The following is a 20751-nucleotide window of genomic DNA, read 5'->3' as shown; positions in this document are numbered from 1 at the left end:
GTTCATTTGATCCTCAATCGCTGATACTCTTTCTTCCAGTTGATCGAGTCGGTTACTGAAGCTTGTGCATTTGTCACGTATTTCTCGTGTCATGGTTTTCATCTCTTTCATTTCGTTTATGACCTTCTCTGCATTAATTACTCTAGCCATCAATTCTTCCACTTTTTTTTCAAGATTTTTAGTTTCTTTGCGCTGGGTACGTAATTCCTCCTTTAGCTCTGAGAAATTTGATGGACTGAAGCCTTCTTCTCTCGTTTCGTCAAAGTCATTCTCCGTGCAGCTTTGATCCGTTGCTGGCGATGAGCTGCGCTCCTTTGCCGGGGGAGATGCACTCTTATTTTTTGAATTTCCAGCTTTTTTGCCCTGCTTTTTCCCCATCTTTGTGGTTTTATCTGCCTCTGGTCTTTGATGATGGTGATGTACTGATGGGGTTTTGGTGTAGGTGTCCTTCCTGTTTGATAGTTTTCCTTCTAACAGTCAGGACCCTCAGCTGTAGGTCTGTTGGAGATTGCTTGAGGTCCACTCCAGACCCTGTTTGCCTGGGTATCAGCAGCAGAGGCTGCAGAAGATAGAATATTTCTGAACAGCAAGTCTGTGTTGATTCTTGCTTTGGAAGCTTCCTCTCAGGGGTGTACTCCACCCTGTGAGGTGTGGGGTGTCAGACTGCCCCTAGTGGGGGATGTCTCCCAGTTAGGCTACTCAGGGGTCAGGGACCCACTTGAGCAGGGAGTCTGTCCCTTCTCAGATCTCAACCTCCGTGTTGGGAGATCCACTGCTCTCTTCAAAGCTGTCAGACAGAGTCCTTTGCGTCTGCAGAGGCTTCTGCTGCGTTTATTTTTTACTGTGCCCTGTCCCCAGAGGTGGAGTCTACAGAGACAGGCAGGTTTCCTTGAGCTGCTGTGAGCTCCACCCAGTTCGAGCTTCCCAGCAGCTTTGTTTACCTACTTAAGCCTCAGCAATGGCGGGCGCCCCTCCCCCAGCCTCGCTGCTGCCTTGCCGGTAGATCACAGACTGCTGTGCTAGCAATGAGGGAGGCTCCGTGGGCGTGGGACCCTCCTGGCCAGGTGTGGGATATGATCTCCTGGTGTGCCTGTTTGCTTAAAGCGCAGTATTGGGGTGGGAGTTACCCAATTTTCCAGGTGTTGTGTGTCTCAGTTCCCCTGGCTAGGAAAAGGGATTCCCTTCCCCCTTGCGCTTCCCAAGTGAGGCAATGCCTCGCCCTGCTTCAGCTCTCGCTGGTCGGGCTGCAGCAGCTGACCAGCACAGATCGTCGGGCACTCCCCAGTGAGATGAACCCAGTACCTCAGTTGAAAATGCCGAAATCACCGGTCTTCTGTGTCGCTCGCGCTGGGAGTTGGAGACTGGAGCTGTTCCTATTCGGCCATCTTGCTCCGCCCCAAAACTGTATTTAGAACTATATTCTAATACACTTTTCAATTACCTCCCCCAATTAGTCTGAATTCTCCAGATTCTAAAGAATTTTGCTTACTACAAAGAGATCCAAGCAATGAATTATTATTGCTAATTACTTCTTAACAAGATCCAGTGACCGGCAAATAACTCAAGATGTATTTTCATGTCCTGTTGCATGGTGCAACAGACAACTGTGCATGCACAAATTGTCTGCCTTCTCATATATAACTTTCTCAGAGTGCTCTTTTCTTCTCTCTCACATGCAAAAAGGGGAAAGGAGAGCAAAACTATAGCGATTGAGGCAAAGATTTGGGGGAAGAAGAGCAGAAAAGATGAATACAAACGTTTGGAACAGGGATAGAATTGGGCCAATCTAGTAGGAAGGAAGGGCTGTGAACTGTGGAACCAGGGGTGACCAGAAGACTTGTTTGGTGTCCTGGAGGACCAAAGTGGGAAGGTTGGACAACGGGACTCAAGGAAAAGAGAGGGATGGTGGGAGCAGCTTAGAACTTCTTGTCCCAAACAGTAAACTTATTCACATAGAATTGCAAACTATTACATGTACAGAAAGAGAGTAGCCGTGGAGAGAATGGGCTACAGAGTTATGCTGACTGGGATTTGGGATCAGGCTTCTGCCACTTACAAAGTGATTTTGGAGGCAGGGCGCGGTGGCTCAAGCCTGTAATCCCAGCACTTTGGGAGGCCGAGACGGGCGGATCACGAGGTCAGGAAATCGAGCCCATCCTGGCTAACACGGTGAAACCCCGTCTCTACTAAAAAATACAAAAACCTAGCTGGGCGAGGTGGCGGGCGCCTGTAGTCCCAGCTACTCGGGAGGCTGAGGCAGGAGAATGGCGTGAACCCGGGAGGCGGAGCTTGCAGTGAGCTGAGATCTGGCCACTGCACTCCAGTCTGGGCGACAAAGCAAGACTCTGTCTCAACAACAACAACAACAAAAAACAAAAAAAACAAAGTGATTTTGGACAATGTATCTAACCTTTGAAAGCATTGGCTTATTCATTTGCAAGATTGGGCTAACAATGCCTAGCTAGTAGGACTGTCCTGAGGATAACATGAGATAATGTATGGGGAACAATGCTTGGCACTCAATGTAAGCTAGTTATTGTCTGTATTATTTATACACATTTTTCAATTACCTCCCCTAATTAGTTCAAATTCGCCAGATTTGACCCTAGAAGTTTTCACTACAGAGACAGTCAGGCAATTGATTACTATTACCATTTTTCTAATAATAATTTGAAGCAATCAAAGCTATGTTTATGTCATTGGGCAAAATAATCACTCCTTGACCTGGTCACTGGTTTATGTAAGTGGGAGGATCCCAGACTTCGAAGTCAGACTGACCTGGGTTCAAGTCCTGAGACTGCTACTCACCAGGAAAATCATCTCAAATCTGGAAAGTGGCTTTCCTTTATAGTAATGTGTGAGATCACTTCTACCTTTCTAGAGAATTGTTATTATTAAAAGTGATCACAATGGATTTAGTATGGTGCCTTGTTAAAGTGCCAGGTAGTTGGCATATTATAGTGATATTCAATTTTCAATATTTCACAGTGTTGATGTCATTCAGTGGCCACTTAGCATGGTGAGTGAAGAAAATGTTGTCCTAAGTATTAAACAAAAGAAGAATTCAGAGTAGGTAAGAATGTGTGCAAAGTTTTACGATGAAGTGGTCACAGAATCAACACTAGCACCTCGAATATAGATTAGCAGAGCTGGGACACTATTCTCTACTCATCAAGAACTCATACCTTCATTTTGTTGGTAAAGAAACAGCCCAGAGATCGAATGGTTTCCCCAGGAACCTAGACTTCACCTGACATCAAGGCCACTCACCTCTCCTGGGTTATACGGTTTCAGTGGACCACTTTGATGCCCAAAAGAGCTTGAAAATAAAACTTTAAGTATAATAATATTCATATTATAACTAATTGAACTCAGCACAAGAAATAATTTAAATTGTATGGACATAGCGAATATTTTAAAAGTAAAATAGCATGAGTATTTCAGGGTGAAAACGCAACAAAATGTTTGTGATATATTTTAATTGCGGCATAGTTCACATTTTAATAGCCTGCCTACTAAATGATGGTCAAAACTCAATAGTGTGTTTGTGACATATTTTAAGTGTGTTCAATTACCTTTTTCCATACTTTTATCCATCATTTTCCTTCTCCTTAAAATATGTTTCTCAGGATCCTAAGAGGAGTTTATAGAAATAAATTTCTGTTGGGAAAAATACTGTTCAAACCAGTTGCCTTATTCTGTGAGCACCCAGTTGTCTGGCATCAAGTAAATCACTGCAGTTCCCCACAGCATAGAAATCTACCAAGCGCAAGGGAAGGTTTCCATGTGAAGTTCATTTTTCTGGGTCTCCTCAACAATCCCAAAACCCTCCTCCACAGAAGAGGTGCTTCGCAGACTCGTCCATAATTTTGAAATCTTTAGGCTTCAGAAATTCCATTTAGACAGAAACCTTTATGTTGGGCTATTCATATTCACCAGTGGTCCAGCCTCTCCTACCTTTCCTTACTCCCATGACCATGACCATGTCTTGTTTGGCATGGCTGGGGGAACTGGGCATCTCTGTGCAGCAGGCTCTCGGAGTGACATAGCCATGGCAGCGGCATGTCACTCCCTAAAAAAGGGATAAGAGAGGCGAGTCCGCGATGGTTCGGCTTTTCATTCACCCTCTCTGATTCTCAATTGGCCTCTCTTCATTTCCTTCCGCCCCCAACTACCTACACCAACTCTTATTTTCATGATTGACTTAGTCGAATGTGTTTACTTTCCTTTATAGCATCCGACTAATGTTTTGGGGAAAATACTGGAAAACTGAAGTTAATATGAACTCTAACTTTGGATAACTGTAAAGCCCTGTGTGTAATTACAAAGCATCCTGAACCGGGCTGTATATCATAGAGGTATTTTATTCTTCGCTTTTGCCTGCACTTTTTTATTTTTATTTTTTAATCCATTTGAGTTTTTAATTACTCAGTTAGCAGTTCTGCAGTGGGAACAATTCCATTTTGACTTGTATTTTACAGATGGAGATCCTGGGGTTCTAAATTTGTGGCTGATTGCACTGTGTCCTGGAGACAGAGCGGAACCACAGCCCGGAGCCCCTGGGAATTGCCCCTGAAAGGCTGCATTACTTCTCTGTGGAGTCTTCCTCCTCCTGATTATTTTCTTTTTAGGTAAGGTCTATCTTTTTATTAAATCATAAAATGAGCATCCATCATCTTGACAGTGAATGAATTATGAGCTAAAGGCCTATCTATAAAACTTGGCTTCTGTTCATTCCCTCTCTGAGCTCAGTGGAGCAAAATGTCCAAATTGAACCTTGCGATCTTCCCACAGGTATTTGTTCTGATATGCAGCTGCTTTATTTTTTCAGTCATTCTTCCTTTGGTCTTGCGCACAGGGTTAGCGGCATATGTGTTATTTTTCAGACCATGTATTAGATCCATTTATATGCCTGTCTTTGTGTTCAGACTCTGGCTCAAAGCCATGATAATGACTAAAGATATGGAAAATGCTCAGAGAACATGAACTTTTTGGCAAAGGATATAGAGAACCGTGTAGATACCTGATGACTGCCTATGTCTATGGAGGGAATAGAATGAATCAGAAATAAGAGTCCTTTTTGGGTCTGTCCAATTATATGATCTTGATCAAAGTTAGGATCCCATAAAAGGAGCAAAATTAATTTTCCAGTTTCATTGAGATCCCTTTGCTTTCCCCAAATCAGCCTACATGAGTGGCCTTGAGTGTCTGGAATGGTGAGATGACCCAATTCATCCCCAACTTTAGCGTATTCATTCAGCCTAAATTCTGTTCATAAATCCACCAGTTCAATATTTTATGCTAATAAAAGCTATTAGCATTTTGCATTTTCTCCCATTACAAAAGTTTTCATACAGCCCTCATCATTCTGACGGCAAGATGTAAAATTTTGATATTTAATCCAAAGGAAGTTAGGAAATTAGATAGATAGATAGATAGATAGATAGATAGATAGATAGATAGATAGATTGATCTTGTCTCAATACCATCTTCATTCAATTTGGTGTTTGGTTCAGTGAGCTGTATAAATCAGCACTCAACCACATCACAGAAGGATAGAAGGGCCTTAGACATCATGGTCAGAGAATCATTGTCAGGAAGCATTAAACTTAGCTTCCTCAATGTCAGAATGTTTGCATCAACTCTGACACAGAAAGTTCGCTGAGTGATGGCAAAAGTTCCCTGAGTGATGGTAGAAAGCTTGCAAAATAGTTTCTGAATTCAAGCAACCAAAGAGGCTGTATCCCCTCCTTCTGTAAAGTGACACTGTTGGTAGAAAACCATCACATGAAGGAGGGCATGCGGGTGCTGGATTTTGTGCAGCTAGAAAGCTGGTAGGTAGGTCCTGTTTAGTCTGTGCCAGAAGTCAAATAGGCTTCAGAAAGGGAGTTCAGGAGTCCTCTGAGCTCCCGGTGATTTACCCTGACTTCCCTTTGTAAGCATATGGATTCTATTTTCTGCTGTCTCTATAAATACTGTTGTGACTGTCTCTGCCAAACCAGCTACCTTTCTCACCCCAGGGAGAAGCCAGGGATCAGACATTCCTATGCTACCGCCCCATTAGACACTGCCGTAACACGAGGGAGCAGACCTGGCAGTCAATATGATGTGTGTATTTGGATCTTTAAAGAGCTAGGCTAAACTTAGAGTCAGCCTAAGTCACATAAATAACCTGTGTTCCTCTCTCTTTGTGTGGTTTGCCCTGGAATGCCTTGCGCTTTAGTGTTGTACAAGCAGCAAGAGATCAAAGAGTCAACATTTTATGGATGCATAGTTCATTACAAAGTCATCCGTGGGAGGAGACCCTGGCAAAAGCACTAATCGTTCTCTCTTGTGACTGTTTTGTTGCCTGAATTGGGATTGGAGGGCACTAAAAGAACTTGCAACCACTTTAAATAATTTTAAAGAATAAAATAAAGATGGAAATTCACTTTTAAAGGAGGGCTAAAACTTAACTGGCATCTTTTTCGGGTATAGAATGTGGTAGGAGGAAAAAGGAAGTAAAGGAATTGGCCCATTACCACATGGAATGTGGTTGGAGAAGAATAAAAGAAGGCAGAACGGAATCCTGTGTAATTTACTTACCCTTGGGTAAGCATTAGAGAGAGCCTTTGATAAGCAGAGCATAACATCGACAGGGATTTTTTTTTTTTACAGCCCAAACTAGATAATGTATCTGAAAAACAGGCTTTGAACTAGTTTGCTAGAATATAAAGAATAAATGTGTTTCAAATTATAGCATTAATGATGTTGCAAACCCAGGATTGTAGATAATCACAATGACACAAAACAATAGCTACTATTTATTTGATGTCTGCTGCATGCCACATGCTGTGTGGTGTATGTGATATCTTTTTATCTCACAACCACGCACGGGGATGACCTGTTGGTATCCCCACTTATACACAGGGAAACAGGACACTGCAAAGTTGAAATGCTTAGCTCAAGGTCACACAGTCACTAAGTGGTAAGCCCAGGATTTGAACCAAGCTCTGAAAGGAAGTGGAAGTGACTACTTCTTAGCCTGTAGTTAATATTTCTGGCTCTTGACACTTTTTCTAGTCTCTGTGGCAGGAGTTGTTGGAACTCTTGCTTTCTGAGCTTGGGAGATTTGCTCTCAAAGACTTCCTCTGTGATTAAGACTTACTCTGTCTGAGCTGAATGTGTGTATCTGTCTGGGGGCTCTGTCCTTGTGGTTGTCCATAGGCACTCAGAATTAATCACTCATAAAACATATTGCATAGATAAGACTTTTGATCCGGCATTTTGGAAGTTAGGGGCTGGATATCTTATAAAAGAATGTCTGTTGCATACTTGATCAATTACAGTGATAGCTAAAGAAACATTTTCTCAAATGTATTATTTTAACAGGAATCATGTTCTAGTTTCCCATCCTTTAGCTGACTTTAAGTTTAAGAAAACCTGAGCTGTATGAACTTACAAAAAAAAAAAAATGACAGGATAGGCCAGAAGCAGTGGCTCATGCCTGTAATCCCAGCACTTTGAGAGGCCCAGGTGGGCAGATCACAAGGTCAGGAGATCAAGACCATCCTGGCTAACATGGTGAAACTCCATCTCTACTAAAAAATAGAAAAAATTAGCCAGGCGTGGTGGCAGGCGCCTGTAGTCCCAGCTACTTGGGAGGCTGAGGCAGGAGAATGGCATGAACCTGGGAGGCGGAGCTTGCAGTGAGCTGAGATTGTGCCAGGACACTCCAGCCTGGGCAGCAGAGCAAGACTCCGTCTCAAAAAAAGAAAAAAAAAAATTAATTATTACAGTCAATAAAGTCTCAATGGTCTGTATCCATGAGATCTTTTGTTCTTTTCACAGATAAAACCAGCATCACAGTAATGCCACAGGATCAAATGATTAAGATGGAAAACTACAATGCTCTACAAATGTTACCTTCTTTCTGTTCTTCTCAGTGATAGTACCTTTTGTTCAACCCATCTCTTCCTGCTCTTTTAAAATAAAAAGTTTTTTAAAAGTCAGAAATAGAAGCAAATAACTGATCGATCCTTTTTTTTTTTTTTAATCAATTTCATAGCAATTGAAAACATCATCCAAGATACTGTAGATCTTCCCCCCCTTCAAGTTTTCTTGAAAGATTTCACACGTGCAGTGTAAGAAATTGTGAGTCAGCCTTCTGCAATCCTGACTTTAAGAGTTGCAAAAATCATCTGCCAGGGATCACATATGTTCTCGGTTCCATGAGAGGAAGAAAACACATTTGCTGGAAAAAAAAAAAAAAAAAGGAAACTTTAAAACCAGTGGAGTTAGAATAAATACACTTGCATTCTGCTAACTTCTTTTCCTTTCCAGGGCCTGAAGGCTTTTCTGGCCCTGGACAGGAAGCAAGGCATCTGTCACCCCAAATACTCCCTCTCTGGGATGGGGGTTCCAGCTGGTCATGGAAGGGAAGCAAAGGAAGTGTAGAATGACCAAAAGATGGGATTAGGATGCAGAAATAATAAATCTACAGCAACTACTTTTTGAAGTCAAGACATTCAACAGCTATAAGTCCAATCTGTCTTTAAGACCTTGCAACACTCCAATATGATTGGTAATAAACTTCAGTCTGCAGTTGAGACTTGACCTTTATCAGACTAGGGCACTTGGCTAAGGTCACACAGCTAGTGAGCCAGGTAGAGAATACCAGAGCCTGTGAGTGTAGTATTTCATGTGTAGCATTACCTATGGAACCTCCAGAACATTGGATAGGTATTTCCATCTAAGAAATTGTCTTCAGCCTGGTGCAGTAGCTCACACCTATAATCCTAACATTTTGGGAGGCCTAGGCAGGAGGATCTCTTAAGGCCAGGAGTTTGAGACCTGCCTGGACAATATAGCAAGACCCCATCTGTACAAAAAAATTTAAAAATTTACCAGACATTGTGATGCCTGCCTGTAGTCCCAGCTACTCAGGAGGCGGAGGTAGGAGGATCACTTGAGCCCAGGAATTCGAGGCTGCAGTGAGCTGTGATCATGCCACTGCATTCCAGCCTGGGTGACAGAGTGAAATCTTGCCTTAAAGTTAAATAAATAAAATTATCTTTAACAAAGCAAAGAAGGAGTCTCCTAATATCCTAAAGCGGCAGATTACTGGCAAGTACTAGTGCCTCCATGTTAACATTGCAGAAACCAGATTCAAACAAGTTGTGAGTTTCTCTTGAAACAAAAGAAATCAATTACAGGGAAAATGAAACTCTCAACTTAGCGCTCGACTTAAGAAATTTAAAACTCGTTTCATGATGCTTTGCCCTTCTTCACCTCTCACTGAAGCAGTTCTGTTCTTCAGTAATTGATGTTGGGTTGTTCTCGTGGGTTGACAGTCAGCATGTTTTTATTTATTAAATGGTGTAAGTAAAAATTGATGTGATGGAACAACCATGGCCGCCCCCGCCACAGAACAAAGGCTTTTCTAAACCAGCATTTCTCCCACAACATCTGGGTAGATGTTTCATGTGGATTTTCCTTCCCCAATATCCAATGGCATGATTTCATGTTCAGATGGAAATGACAGTGACATTTCATTTGACCAAGGAAAAATAAAAAGAAAGAAAGAGACATTTCTACATTTAACAGAACCCAAAGGCAACTTGAAAAACACTTTGAAAGCTTATTTCCATTTTACGATCTAAAGCAGACCTAAGGTATATCTGTAGACAGGTGGTGCTGGTTGCAGTTCTGCTGTGAGCCTTTATGAAAAGGATTATGTTGACTTTCTGAGAATATTTCAGGATTCAGCACCTCAAAGGACTCCAAAAGCGGTGGTTTTAAACTCCCACTGAAATGGGTCACTATATAAATCCTAAAGAGAAAACCAAGCCAGGTAAACCTAGGATCTTGGCTCCACATCAAACCTCACAATTTGAAGCCCAGGTTATTCTTACAACTCTCTAAGACGTCTAAGCCCATCCTCACTAGCCACAGCCTGGGGCTTCCTTGATCCTGCTAAAACTGAGCCAAGAAGCAAAAGCTCAGTGAGTGTCATTTTGCATAGAACTACTAAACAGGATAAAGAGAGGCCATAGGAAAGAAATTCCCCAGTCACAGAAAACCAGGGTGTCTGATTATAAGATAGTAGTCTCTTCCTTCAAGGCTAGTGGGTAAAATTCTCCCTTGTGCCTTTGAATGAGGGATTTCCCCTAAACACAATAGTGAAGTCTGTATTTAGTTGCTGGAGCTCTGGAGACTGGGGACTTTTTTAACAGGCAGAACTTTCAGAGGAAGCTGGAATATAATGCCTATTATAGTGAACTGTAACTTAGAAGTACCCTGTATTGACAAGAGAAGTCAAGGTTGTTTCTTAACACAGCTTTAACAAAAATTTAAACTTTGGTTGGATTAAGCTATTCCTGATCTCATGCTTCTGTTGGTAGAAAATACACCTTTATACAAATAGAACTATTTTGGGGGGAATCATAAATCACATCCTAACTTATAACATTTTTTATGATTTAAATATAGTTGGTCCTTATTACATGTGGATTCTGTATCTGCAAATTCTAAACTCACTAAAATGTATTTGTAATCTTCAAATCAGTACTCATGGTGCTTTTTCAGATAAGCACAGAGTGACAATAAATTTGAGTCACTCAAAGTACATTGTAAACAAGTGTCCCTTTCACGATCTATTTGGTGCCATATTTTTTGCATTTTTATGCCTTTTGCATGTTCAGTGGTGATTTCACTGTTTAAAAATGGCCCCCCTAAGCAATGTACTGAAGTACCATCCAGTGTATCTAAGCACAAGAAGTCTGAGATGTGCCTTACAGAGAAAAAATATACTTGTTAGATAAGCTTTGTTTGGGCATGAGTTATAGCGTTTTTGGTCATGATACAATGTTAATAACTCAAAATATATATATTGAATATGTTATTTCAATATACATCTACATATCAATTATATATTAAATAAGGTACCTTTAAGCAGAAACACACATAAAACAAAGTTATGTATTAATCAGTGGACAAAAGTCAAAGGCTTATAGGAACCAAGCCCTGTATTTCCTCTAGGAGCAATGATTCAGTATTTGCTAATTCAACGTCCATGTCTACGTTATAGATCATAATTAGTGTGAATAACAGAATCAACTGCATTTGATTGAATGCTCTGTGCCATCTGGTTACTTGAGTGGCTCTATTGTGTGCAGACACAGTCTCCAACTATCTTTAATGTGACTCAGAAATGTCCTGCTATGTTCGGGATCAGGTTTCAGATAAGTTAGGAGTTACATAGACTGGATGAGAATCCAAATAAAATATCACACCTGAGTCAAAGAATGGGAAGCTGATTCTGGAGTGTAGTGAGAGAAGGGAAACTTGGCCATGGGCTACGGGGAGTGCCGCCATGAGGGGAGGGAAGTAGAGGTATGGAAGAAACTGAAGAGAGGAAACCAAAAGTAGAGGGAAAGATGTGTGTGCTCACAGTGACGCCAAGAGCCAGCACCTTAGACAATGCTCTTATTCGTGGGATGTGTCACTGTCTGGGAATATTCAACATTTCTCCTTCCACCAAAGTATGGAAAATTAATGTGTATACAATGTCATTTGTTATACTTTCTTGACAGGCAGTAGGTGAGATACCAACACATTCTGCAGAGCTTAATGACATCATTTTAATGTGAATTGAGTCTGTTTATTCGTTTTTCCTGTTTCATATAAGGTTATTACTCTGTCTCCTAGCTACCCAGAAAAGACCATTTTGACTTTGGATAAATAGTATCTGTAGAAATGTGTTTTTAAATAAAGGGTGCTTGCATGCTCTTAAGTGAATGGACTTTAATAATCTATTTAATATGCTTTGGCAAGAAAGATGTTTTTACTAGCTACCATGGAGAAACTATGTGTTCTCATATTCAGGCATAAGGTAATTTGTTTTATAGGCAGAAAATAGAGTTTACAATTTGAAATAAACAAATCACTGCTCTAAACAGTGTAGGAGAGAGTACACTACTTCAAAAATAATTGCTTGTTTACATGCATTTGCTTGTTGGAAACAAAGGACTGAAATGAGAGCTCCTCTATCATTAGTCTGTTATATGAAAAAACGAGAAAGTGCATACAAGGACCCAAAGCAGTAGAGAGAATTTCCCATAATGCCATGTGGACATGATAAATTGTACCATTTTGCCAGTTAATGATATATTAGATCAATACAGCATCTAACTCATGAGCTTCGGCTAGAAATCTCAAGTCTGGTGGAAAACTATTTTTTAGTATCTTAAGAAAGATTCTCAAAACTTTGGAAAAAATTAGTGTTTTTGAAATATGGCAAAGTTATATCTTCACACATGAAAAATGTACTATATTTTTCTAGGAGTTTGAAAATCATTTTGAGGACTGTGAGTTTTTCTAAGCTGTGTTAAACCACATTGAATTGCTGATAAAGGGTAATAGTCATACCTTTTCATATTGTTTTGAGGATTAAACAGAATAAAGCACATGGAACAAAAATTAATACAATATCTTCGATCAAAAATATTATAATAATATTCTTGGTACAGTAAATATTGGCCCTAAAAAAGCGTGTAGTTCTCAAAATTGTCCCAAATAAAATATCATTTTCTGTTGGCTGTCATTGCTACGACCATGCCACTCTTGGAAACTGATAGAACTAACAAAGTAAATGGCAAAAAGAAATGTTGAGGACTACAATAATGCTTTCCTGATTCCTCCAAATCATTTCCTATAAAGGGCTGTACAATAAGATTGCTTAGTCTACATGCCTATCTGTTCCATTCATTGATAATTAAAATTAACTGCTATAACAAGGAGCATCAAAATATCAGTAGCTTAAAACAATAAAGATTTACTGTTGATGTGATCCTTCCATAAGAATCAGGCAGCTCTTCTTGGGGTCCCTCTTAAATCATTTCTTCTATGTTGCAGCCTCCACAGTCTTAGTAGAAGAGAAAGACTTTATCTGATTGTGAGGGAGGTTTATGGCCAGGTCTAGAAATAGCAACATAAGGCCAGGCATGGTGGCTTGCACCCATAATCCCAGCACTTTGGGAGGCCAAGGCAGGTGGATCACCTGAGGTCAGGAGTTCAAGACCAGCCTGGCCAACATGGTAAAACCCCGTCTCTACTGTAAATACAAAACTTAGCAAGGCATGGTGGCAGGTGCCTGCAGTCCCAGCTACTCGGGAGGCTGAGCCAGGAGAATGTTTGAACCTGGGAGGCAGAGGTTGCAGTGAGCCGAGATTGTGCCACTGCACTCCAGCCTGGGCCACAGAGTGAGACTCTTACTCAAAAAGAAAGAAAGAGAGAGAGAGAGAGAAAAAGAAAGAAAGAAAGAAAGAAAGAAAGAGAGAAAGAGAGAAAGAGAGAAAGAGAGAAAGAGAGAAAGAGAGAGAGAGAGAGAGAGAGAGAGAGAGAGAAAGAGAGAAAGAGAGAAAGAGAGAAAGAGAGAGAAAGGAAGGGAAGGAAGGGAAGGAAGGGAAGGAAGGGAAGGAAGGGAAGGAAGGGAGGGAGGGAGGGAGGGAGGGAGGGAGGGAGGGAGGAAGGAAGGAAGGAAGGAAAAGAAAGAGAAACATAAAATCCACTTGCATTTTTAAGACCAGAACCTAGTCCTAAGGCCGCAAAGTAACTTCAAAGTGTAATGGGAAGTGCCTCTTCCTGTTTGCGTGGGGTAAAAAAATAAAACAGGATATGCTTTCTTGATTCTTAAAGCAAATAAAGGTTTAAACTTCCCAGTATGTTCAGTGTATTTCTTAGCATGCCATTAAATGAGCTAAACAATGTACTGGAAGAGGAAAGTAAGGTACCATTTGACACCTTAATTTATGTATCTCAGTATGCATAGTTGAGGTTGGTGTTAAGCACAAAGTTCCAAGTCTCCTCTGAAGCTTCCCTGGTGATCCAACCGGACCTTCTGGTGATGTTCTCCTTTAGGCTGCTGTAGTAACATTGATCAAATATGTCTCTGTATTCTTTCTTTCTATGTATTGTGTCTGTTATCCTCCTGTTTAAAGAATTCAGTTCTCCTCTGCTTTGTGTAGCTACTTATTTCTTTGTTCAGTTCTTGTATTCTTATATTTATATTTTCAGCCTGGTTTCCTAGGGGTCATCCCTTTGTTTTCTCAACTCGGTGGTCAACCAATGATTGGGCAGAGATTATATTCAAACACCTTTCCTACAAAGTATACAAAGAAGCAGGAAAGTCTACCCTGCAGCCTATACTCAGAAAAAAATAGTGTTCAATGAAACTGACTTACAGAGTCAGCCAGGATGTTAGATTTAGCAAAGACGTCAACACAACTATTAAAATTATGTTTAAAGAATTCAAGCTAAGCTTCTTATGTTTAATAATATTATACAGTGTAGTATATTGTAGTATAGTATAATATTGTAACTATAGTAAGTAAGGACATGTGTTCTGAAGTCAGACTGCAAGAGTTTGGATCTTGGGTTCATTACTTACTTGCTGTTTACCTTACCTAGTTATTTAACCTCTTTCTGCCTCAGTTTCCTCATGTAAAAATTAGCATAGTAACTAAAGTACCTACCTCATACATTTATTTATTTTAAGGACTGAACATGATAAAATATATACAGCACTAAAATTGGCAAGTATTTTTAAAAAACGTGCAGTGAGCCCTCAAGAGATGCTAAATATAATTATTAATACAATATAGAACTATGACTTTATTTGCTTGAATCTTCTATTGCAGGTAGCATTATAGGCCTACTCATAGTAGGTCTCAATAAATGTTTGCTGAATGAAATCGTGAATTTTGTTTTGGTTGGTTAGTTTTTGTTTTGTTTTGTTTTGGTTTTGGTTTTTTGTTTTGAAACAAGGTCTCACTCTATCACGCAGGCTGGAGTGCAGTGGCACAGCCACAGGTCACTACAACCTTGAACTCTGGGGCTCAAGTGATCCTCCCACCTTAGCCTCTCAAGTAGCTGGGACTACAGGCATGTGCCACCACACCTGGCTAACTTTAACATTTTATATTTTTTGTAGAGACAGGATCTTGCTATGTTTCCCAGGCTGGTCTGGAACTCCTGACCTCTAGCAATCCTCCTGCCTTGGCTTCCCAAAGTGCTGGGATTGCAGGCATGAGCCACTGTGCCCAGCAAGAAATCATATTTTTAAAGCATGAAGTAGAGAGACTTCCACTTCAATGTAAGCAGACTATAAAAAAATCCTTCCCCAATGTATTTCGTCTAGTTCCACACAGATGCCAACCTTAATTAAGATGTAATATTTTTATTCAGAATTAGGAATCAATGTTAAATGCAAATAAACCTGAAAAAGTAACATACTGGCTTAAATTCACACTATAATTTTCCATTTAAACAATACAGTACACTCAACTTTAAGTGAAACACCTCCTGATACAAGATACTAAAAAGCTGGATAAAATTTAAAAATTTAATTTTATATGTATAACTGCACTGTTGTAAAAGTAGAACTCCTGCAAAGGTCAGAAATTATATGAAAATGCAGTTCCACAGAAGCACAGCCACTTACCCTGGGGAGTTTACCTTTTGCCTGTGACCCAGACCTGGGTTCCAAAGGTCTCACCCGTGGGATAAAAAATCAAGCCTAAAGACATAGCAAGGTGGAACAACATACATTAAAAGCAAGAAAAATTAGTGTAAGGACAAGTGCACATCTCATTGAGAGTTCATGGAGATAATTGCTTGCCTCACTGTTTAGGAAGAGCACAAAAAAGAAAATGTATTCCTTCAAAATGTCCAACCCCAGCACTACCAGGTTACCTTTGAACCCCCCCAAAAAGTAAGATCTGAGTTTAAAGTGGCCTCAGGTTGGTAGTATCCCAGCTTCTTTCTGCTTTACAGAAGAAATACAAATTCTTTCCGAAAGAATGTACCTTAAACCCAAGCTTCATATTAAAAAAAAATTATAAAGAATATGTGCTCCCAAACAAAAAGTCACCAAACACAAAAAAGTGAGAACCGATTAGCAAAAGCCAAGAGAAACCACAAAGTGGAGAATTTTAGACATTGGAGTTACCAGACCTAGATTATGTAAGTTTGATCTGTAATATGCTCAAGGAGGTAAAAGCATATAGCAAGTATAGTAGAGTTACATAACATTAAACAATGAAATAATAATTGAAAGTAGGAACTGCATTAATCATTGGATTAGACTTAGCTGAAGAGAGGATTTGTGAACTGAAAGGGCTTTTAATAATTTAAAATGCCACTTAAAAAGACAAAGCGAAGGTAATTGTGAAAGAAGCATTTGAGGAAAAAGAAAATATAGTGGGGAAGACAACACATTTCAGATTGAAGATTTGGGGTAGGGGAGGGCGGACTTCTTCTGTGAAAGATCAGATGGCAAATGTTTTAGGCTTAAGGGCCACAGAGTCTTGGAAATACTCAACTATGACATTGCAGTGCAAAAGCAGCCATAAGTAATAATGTAAACAAATGAGCCTGGCTACATTCTAAGAAGACTTTATTTCTACAATGGCTGCACACTAAATTTGGCCCTTGGATGACAGTTCGTTAACTCCTAGACTAGAAAATCATAGAAAATCAGAGCAGAATAAAATTTGAGAAGAGAATGGATTATACCTATATCAAGATAATCTAAAAAATAAAACAACTCTAAAAAGAAAAAAAGAAGAAGTACAATAATGGCTGAGACTTTTCCAGGAATAAGAAAACAAAACAATTCTCAGATTCAAGGACCCCCAAAATCCAAAGTGAGATGAAACAAAAATGAATCCACATCAAGATGCATTACTGTGAAAATGCATAAAAAGAATGACAAAGAGAAGATCTTAAAAGTAGCCACAAAAGTCAGTAAATTCTTTCCCCCAAAATTATGTAGACACCAGACAAAATTGTCAAAAATAACCATATATGGTTCCAGAAATCAACCAAAGGCAAACAAAAATTATGAAGCATTTATTTATGAAAAACTTCTAGAGCATTGGGTGAGAACAGTAGTCCATGACTTTCATTCCTGGCGCTTATCCCCATCACCTAGCCACCAGCAGATGCATGGTTGATGCTGTAGTTTTACAAGAGGGAAGTTGGCTGTGAAAATCAGCAATGTAATTGTCAGAGGGGACCGATTTGATTTGGAATGAAAGGTAAAAACCACACTAGCATTGTCATTAAAAGTAGTAAACTTAATAAGAAATGAATGAGTAAAATCTGCTGCCCTTAAGCTTGAGGTTGTGGTCTCATTTGGGTGAGCGATGGACAAGCAAGAAACTTAACAAGGAGATCTTGGAAGAAAGGGCTATATAAGCTTCCCACAGCCATGGCTGGTTGGGAAGCACGGATGCCCTCAAGAGAGACCAGAAGTAGACCAGAGAAAAGTAGAAGTCAAAGCAGAGGTGAAAATGCTCAAAGTTTGAACATGTTCCCCCAAACGCATATACACACACACAGAAAGTGGAAGCCTTATCGCTTGAGGTGTTTGAGTACTATCTCTGCCCGATCATTGGTTGATCACCGAGCTGAGAAGACACAGGGATGACCCCTAGGAAGCCAGCCTGAAAAATATAAAATATAAGAATATAAGGAATGAGCAAAGAAATAAGTAGCTACACAAAGCAGACTCCATAGATGTAATTCCTAGCAAGTTTCTAAAAAAGAAAAAAAAAAAAAAAAAAAAAAAAGAACCCTTGGAAGAAGTAGAAATGCTGTATTTTATGATCTAGCATGTTATTTTTCCACAAAATGGTACAAAGTATACAAAGAAACAGGCAGGAAAGTCTACCTGCAACCTATACTCAGAAAAAATAGTAGTCAATGAAGCTAACTTATAGAGTCAGCTGGGATGTTAAATTTAGCAAAGATGTCAACACAACTACTGAAATTATGTTTAAAGAATTCAAGGGAAAAAAAATGTATAAAGAATTAAAGGAACATATGACTAGTAATGGCACAAGAGATACAACATCTCAATAGAGAAATAGAAATTATTTTTAAATAATCAATTATGTATGTAGAAAATCCCAAATAAACAACAATAACAAAAAATACTGGAATTAATAAGCAACTATAGCAAGATTGTAGGATACGAGGTTAATATACAAACGCCGATTGTTTTTCTATATACCAGCAATCAACAATTGAAACTTGTAAGTAAAAACACAATACCATTTACATTAGCACCAACAAAATCAATGCTTTAGGTATAAATCTAACTAAATATACACATGATCTTTATATGAAAAACTATAAACTCAAAAAGAAATCAAAGAAGATATAAATAAATGAAGAGAGATACATATTCATGGATGGGAAGACTCCATATTGTCCAGATGTCAGTTATTCCCAATTTGATCTACAGATTCAATGTAATCCCAATGCAAATCCCTGAAAATTATTTTGTGGATATTGACAAACTGATCTAAAGTTTACATGAAAGGCAAAAGACACAAATAGTCAACACAATATGGAAGGAGAAGAATAAAGCTAGAGGACTGATACTATCCAACTTCAGGACTTACTATACTTACTATAAAGCTATAGTAATCAAGACAGGGTGGTATTTGTAAAAGAATAGATAAATAGACAGTGGAACAGAATGAACAGCCCAGAAATTGGCTGATACAAATATAGTCAACTGATCTTTGGCAAAAGAACAAGACAATTCAATGAAGAAAGATTAGCCTTTTCAACATCTGGACATCAATATACAAAAAAAAAAAAAAAAAAGAATCTAGACACAGATTCTGACAAAATTAACAGATCCTACACCTAAATGTAAAACCCAAAACTATAAAATTTCTGAAAGGTAACATAGGAGAAAATCTTTTAATCATTTAAGATTTAATCTTAAAAGATTAAAATTATAAAATATGCAACATAAAAGCAAGAACTCTGAAAGAAAAAAACTGACAAACTGGACTTTATTAAGATTAAAACTCCTGCTCTGTGAAAGACACTGTCAATAGAATGAAAAGACAAGCCATACACTGGAAGAAATATTTGCAAAACACATATCTGATAAAAAAAAAAAAAACTTGCATGCAAAACATACAAAGAACACATAAAACTCAACAATTTAAAAAAACATGCAACTCAATTTAAAAGTAAACAAAAGACCTGAACAGATGCCTCTCCAAAGAAGATATACATATGGGAAATGTGCATATGAAATGATTCACAATATTATATGTCATTAGGAAATTACTATAGAGAATTTTTACTTACAAGTTTCAATTGTTGATTGCTGGTATGTAGAAAAACAATTGGCTTTTGTGTATTAACCTCATATCCTACAGTCTTGCTATAGTTGCTTATTAATTCCACTATTTTTTGTTATTGTTGCTTCTTTGGGATTTTCTACATACATAATTGATTATTTAAAAATAATTTCTACTTCTCTATTGAGATTTTCTACTTCTCTATTGAGATAGTAAAGCAAGAAGATACTATTACCCACCTATTAGAATACCTAAAATCAAAAAAGAAAAAAGAAAAAAAAAAGCTGACAAAACAGATGCTAACAAGGATGTGGAGTAAGAGGAACTCTCATTGGTTGCTGGAGATAACACAAAATGGTCCAGCCACATTTGAAGGCAGTTTGACAATTCCTTACCAAGTTAAACATCGACTTACTATATGATCCAGCAATCCCATTCCCAGGTATTTATCCAAGTAAGTTAAAAACTTATATCTACACAAACACGCACAAATAAATGTTTACAGCAGGTTTTTTTTTTTTTTTTCACGATTGTCAAAATTTGGAAGGAGCCAAGATGTCTTTCAATAAATGAATAAATAAACTGTAGTGCCTTCCTAAATGGGAATATTATTTAGTGATAAAAATCAAGCTATCAAGCCATGGAAAGACATGTAGGAAATTATGACTATCCCAAAAGATTCAAAAATAAAACAAAAGTATATGATAAAAGTCAATGATTATTCATGGTCAAAACTTTTAACAGTCAGGAAGTTAAGGAAAAAAATCTGAAAAAAAAGATATCTATAAAAATTTACAGCAAATACTATAGCCAGTGGTGAAATATTGAAGGAATTCTGTTTATAGTCAAGAACAAGACCCAACTGCTAACACCATTTCCTTTCAGCATTCTACTAGTGAGCCTAGCCATCACAGTGAGACAAGAAAGAGAAGCATAAAGATTGGAAAGAAACAAAACTGCCATTATATAGTACTTTTCTCTGAAAAATTCAAATGAGTCCATATATTATTAGAATTGGCAATTTAGTAAAATTTTTTCATGTAAGATCAAGCTGAAAGTTCACTTTTAATACCAAACGTGAAGAAACTGGAATTCTCACACTTTGATGAGGGAAGAGTAAAATTTTATAACCATTCTGGCAAACTGTTTGCCAGTATCTATTGAGCTAAATCTATAATATATATAACCTATAACCAGCCGTTTTCCATCTATGTATACACAGTTGACTTTTGAACAATACAGGTTTGAATTGCACAGGTCCACTTGTAAGTGGGCTTTTTTCAACCAAACATGGGTAGAAAATACAGTATTCACTGGGTACAAAAGCTGTGTACTGGAAAGACCAATTGGAGGACCAACTTTCCATATATATACAATTTCTGTAGGGCTAACAGTGGGACTTAAGTATGTGCAGATTTTGGTATGTGTGGAAGTCCTGGAACCAATTTCCTGCATATACTGAGAGACAACTGTAATCAATGAAAATAAGTTTTTATGTCCATCAAAAGATATGAAATAACGTTCATAGTAACTTTAGTCATAATACAAAAAAAGAAAACAAAATCAAATCAAATCATGTTGTTACATAAATAGATACTACAAA

The 20751-nt window shown here is 38.5% G+C and overlaps 1 protein-coding gene across 1 annotated transcript in view; it reads left to right on the top strand.

Annotated features, from left to right (window-relative positions):
• Positions 1 to 20751, top strand: part of KIAA1217 (KIAA1217 ortholog) — an 890216-nt gene that overhangs the window by 307150 nt on the left and 562315 nt on the right. The window contains exon 2 of the mRNA XM_025397473.1: positions 4482 to 4631. The gene's annotated coding sequence lies outside the window, so the exon portion shown is untranslated. The remainder of the gene's footprint in view (positions 1 to 4481; positions 4632 to 20751) is intronic.

The sequence above is a fragment of the Theropithecus gelada genome, chromosome 9, assembly GCF_003255815.1.
Source record: "Theropithecus gelada isolate Dixy chromosome 9, Tgel_1.0, whole genome shotgun sequence".
NCBI lineage: Eukaryota > Metazoa > Chordata > Mammalia > Primates > Cercopithecidae > Theropithecus > Theropithecus gelada.
The sequence above is the reverse complement of the archived record's forward strand: the minus strand, read 5'-3'. Positions and strand labels throughout refer to the sequence as shown.